At 38.5% G+C, this 5089-nt stretch overlaps 1 protein-coding gene across 3 annotated transcripts in view; it reads right to left on the bottom strand.

Moving 5' to 3' along the window:
* kif6 (kinesin family member 6) overlaps window positions 1-5089 on the bottom strand; it is a 59811-nt gene that overhangs the window by 27236 nt on the left and 27486 nt on the right. The window lies entirely within an intron of this gene.

Below are 5089 nucleotides of genomic sequence, written 5' to 3'. Positions count from 1 at the left end.
CACACACACACACACACACACACACACACACAGCAGAGCACTGATTCATTCTGCACTTTCAAATCTGATTATCAAATTGATACCTGACTTGCTATTGACTTGTGAAACTACTTTTATTGTACAGTACACTGCTGTTTCCACAACTGGTGCTGACGGAGGGAAAACTGTAATTGTATGAACTAAAAGTGTATGGGAAAACTATTTAAAGAAAAACTTGATCATGCATATTTACAGAAAGTTGCCAAGATTGCTTTTAATATGTCAACAGAAAGCAAGAAATCAAAGCTTGTCACGGGTTAGCAAGTATCAGGGAACTTTTTGTTTTGATCACTTACATTACCTACATGAATAAAGCATTTTAGTCTCATAAAATATTCATTCAGCTTCTACCCTGTGTGCCTGTTTTTCCCGTATAAATGAAAGTGCTTGATGGCCTAATCACAACCCATAATTTAGAGACAACACATTTGTCTGTTTTTCAAGCCTGGTCCTCTCATGAGATTAGCAGACATCTACTTGTGGCCAGACTGAAACTGTGGTGGTCAGCAGATAATTAGGGATGTTCAAAGAATGTCATTATTTTGGCTGATGAATTGACATAGTTTTGAATGAGCTGGAGACGTTAATTTATATTCCTGTCAGCCAATACAAAGGGGATGTCAGTAGGAACAATAACACGAAGGAACCAATTCTCAAATTACAGTTTCCAATGAAACCAACTATGCACTCCTTTCAAAACTGCCAAAATCTAAACCCGACACAGTTCCAAATGACCTATAGAAGCCAAGTTTTACAGAGATATTTGACTGTTTCTGTGGCATTGTTTCATACAAGTCATTACTTCAGACTGTTGTTCACCAGGTTTTTCCATTATTGAGATCTCTGGCATCTGATATCTTCATTTATGCTGAACACTACCATAGACTTCTAGTATAGGATGAAAGTTTCTCTTGGGGGTTGCACATTAGATCTGTGGGCTGCTTCTCATGCCATGCACTCAAAATGTGGTCAAACTCAGCTCATGATGTGCATTCCATCTCTCCTTCTCATCTTTCTTGTCACTCTCTATTATACTGTCCAATAAAGCAGACATCACAGGAAATAAAGAAAATGCCTTTAAACTTACCACAGCTAACAAAGGTGCAGTGCCAATCTCAGTGGTGCCACAAATTGCTCCAATTTCAATGTACCATGCAATACAAGTATAAAAAACCTTTTAAGATGCTAGATCACAATTTCAGTAGTAGAGGAAGGTTTGAGCATTATGGGTGTCTCCAAAAAACTGATCAGAAAAACACTAAACTGAAGTCAGTTGTCCGAAAGACACTAAAGACTTGCCAACGCTAATCTCAACTCCTCTGTCAACAGAGCAGTAAGTGGTGACTGTGCTTACAACAAAAGCAGTATTCTCCATTTTTTCAGCCCTACCCTGCCTTAGATCACTTAAATACAAGTTAATTTAGTTATACTCACTTTATTAGAAGACCAGGCAAACATACCCAATCTGCAAAAGCACTGATTTAGGTAAATTCATTCAATCAGCACTCCTTTGCATATATAATAAAACAGTATGCAACTGGCAGCAAACCTAAACTCTTGCATCTCTGTTTGACAACTTTAAATGATGTATGTTGCTTTCTGGGCACTGAGTTCTGAGCTACACAACTGACGCACAAAGTCACAATTAAGTAACAGGAACCAGCAGGTAATGATAATTACATATCAAACTTGATGAGTCAATGTTTCATCATACCCAAGAGTATACAAATACAACTTTTAAACGGCAATTTCCAAAAAGCAAAGACTGATGATGAAAATGAAATGGCAGGATACAATTCTCTTTTCAAAGTGAATTAAATATACTTGATTGTTTTTTTCAGTCAGCAATAAAGTAGAACCCAAAGCAAGGTTCTTATACATGCTGTCCCTATTTTTTCCACAGCCTTTTTTCCCCATTAAAGCAGCAAATTTCAACCTGCTGGTGGCCCTGGATGAAAAGGTCAAGGGATCACCAAAAGACATTAGCATGCATCGTCTGGGACAAATGTCTGTGCCCATCCATCAGGTAAATGTCCACATCTTTTACTGGCTAACCAAAGCCCCTAGAGCCATGCTACTAGTGTGGCTAAAAAAAAAAACTAAACATCACAAGCCCAGTACATAATCTACTACAGCTATGAGACCCAGAGATTTGTTGCAGCAGATGTAGAGAAGACTTTAGAGTTTTTGAGTAATAAATTGCACGGCATTATTTTTAAATGAGTGGAATTTGGAGCACTAATATCTTAATGTAACAAATCATACGGAACAATGTTCAGAGTTGTTAAGGGAATCTAGGAAACCCTTTCCAATGCAGTTAAAACAATGTGAGATAACTTCTGTATCTCTATAACTGTTGCAATTAAGATTTAGTATCTTTTTTGGATGCATTTAACAGCATGTGAGCCAAGACAAAATAAAACTGAATAATCTGCTAGTTGTATATACTGCTGTCATCGTTTCTACCTGAAAGTGTCCCTGGATCACTGCCCGTAGAAAATATTTACACCACTGAGCATCTAAGATTCAGAGTTCAAAAGTTTGTTGCTAAATAACAACCTGTTTCATGAAAGCAACTACGAAATTAATGTTATCATTTGTAAAAACATGTGTGCCTATTAATTGCCTTCCAGGTTCTATTTTTTAACTAGAAGGTCACTCGGAGAGCGCAGTCCTCCGTATCTTAATGAAATTTGTGTATCTTCCTCATGATTCAGATCTGCTCCAATATTTTAATGGGTTCTTCCTTGGCCCATGCTACACCCTTCCACCAATGGTCCGAGTTATTTTCATATTATTCTGGCATGACCTGAAACCATTGGCCACCTGAAAGACAGGGGATCAACCTTATGATGTATGGTTTGCCTAAAAAGTGGCCTACAGTGATGTACTAAAAGTGATCTGTAGTTTTGAATAGATTTGGGCCATATACCGGTAGTAAGGATAATATAAATGTGGGGGTCTTATTAAGAGGTATGCGTTCCTCCATTGCAGCTCCACTTTGGGATTTTCTGTAGATTGCTAGCACTCGTTTACAAAAACACATGGAAAGTACAGCTTCAAGACACACTTTAGAGACTTGACTGTACAACAATATTTTACCACAGTGACAAAATTTGGGAAATTCTGCTGACTGGCATGTCTATGTGGTGTGTGTGCAATGTTGCTTTTTAAATTAAGCAGTGTTTGTTAGTTGTCCATGTTGCTCTATCATCAAGTTAGTGGTGGATGTGTCATACCTCTAGCAGAGACAACTAAGCATTACCAGGTGCCCCACTAACATGCAAAGTCAACCATGCATGGGAACACACAGGGGCAGTGGGTAGAGATACAACATTTTGTTTTACAGGGGCCATGATTAACCCTGGGACTCTGCGTCAGTCTGGGAACAGTAAGCCTGTAGCACAGGAACCGATGGCTCTCAATAACTGTTTTAGCAGAGAAGTGGGAGGGACATTTATACAGACATGTAAAGCATGGTGATTAGCTAGCGGATACGAGCTTAGGTTGTAGAAATGGTCTGAATTTAGATAGCTATTAGGGCTCTGGCTGGAAATGATGTCACCCCTACCGGGTTGAAACCCAAACTACAGCGATACATGCTGCAGACAGACCACCCTGATTGAGGAGTACTGCATATATACAAACTTCACCTTAAAAGAACATGAGGACAATATGGCTGGTAGTGCGTGTGCATTAATGGCCCAAATATGTGCTTTCAAACATGCACAGTACTAATTTTGGCAATTACATTTGCATTACGTGAAAACCAACATGACATTTTGAGAAGGAAAATCTACAAAAAGGAGAGGATTTTCCATTACACACACTTGGTCCAAGAAATACTATGGTGAAATGATAATATTCTATTTATTTCGGAGAGCTGAGGTTTTTGTGGCTAAGTAATCAAGCAGACATCTACATTTTCTGACTAATGTGCTATGATCTAACGACAAGCAAGATGAGTTGAGGGAAGAATAATCCCATAAAGCTATTAGCAATATCATATTCAAATGCAATACTATAATTATGATTTATAGTAATTATGATTAACTGCAGGCATTAAATGAAGATCTATCTGAACATACACATTAAAGCAACATTTCATGTGTACTTTGGGGCACTGGTGATGAATGCAGGACTACTTTCATTTCATAATTTATGTGCTTGGAGAAGCACTGTAATCTAACCATGCAATCACACAGGCAGATTTACTTTAGGATAAATACCTTTCTGCTAATGAAGATTTGACTATTAATAGTAAGTGAAGCTGGACGCAGACACAAAGAGTTGAAACCGACTCTACTCAATTTATTTTTGCTGATTTTTCCCCATTGTCTAACAATTTGGAATATAAATTCCCAAAATGCACTAGGGAGGGTATAGACTGCGGTGTGCTTCTCTTTCAATACTTGCAGTTGTAGTTTAGCTGCCTCTTTTAAATGTTTACCTTTTCACTTTAATCCCATTCCCTTTTTTCCACCCTTTAATGTGCAGGCACCCCCATCAACCAGAGTCACAGGTGGAGTAAAAAGGACACTCGCCGTCTTACATTTGCACAAACAAGCCTAAGGCACTGCGACAGGGAATCAAACCCTTGGGTCTCTCTGGTAGTGAACAGGAACTTTACACCTGAACCACTGCCCAACCAGCATTACACTATGCTGTGCTCCATACACTACAGTAACAATAAGGGAGATCTGAACCAACCCAGAACAGATATAGCAAATTAATGCTTAAATTAAAGTAGTTAAAGCTGTTCTGGAAACATTGTGGTGCCACACTGAGGGTCAGTCTTAGTAAGCATGACAGGATGAAAAACTGAGACAGCATAATGCATCCAGTATATTAGTTGGGGATTCTAGCATTATCTTAGATGGGCATTGATAAAACGAGCTCTTCTAATATTAAGTCTCTAAACCTAACAGATGTGTTTATGGGAGTGTTAAAACTATAGAAATAGAATGAGTAGACCGAGACATTGAACTCTCTGTCATTTAATTAGATCAATTAGTTGTGTGGGGTGGCAGTAGCTCAGTCCATAGGGAGT

Source organism: Etheostoma spectabile, chromosome 20 (genome assembly GCF_008692095.1).
Source record: "Etheostoma spectabile isolate EspeVRDwgs_2016 chromosome 20, UIUC_Espe_1.0, whole genome shotgun sequence".
Classification (NCBI taxonomy): Eukaryota; Metazoa; Chordata; class Actinopteri; order Perciformes; family Percidae; genus Etheostoma; species Etheostoma spectabile.
Note: the sequence above shows the minus strand (reverse complement) of the source record. Positions and strands in the feature narration are given on the sequence as shown.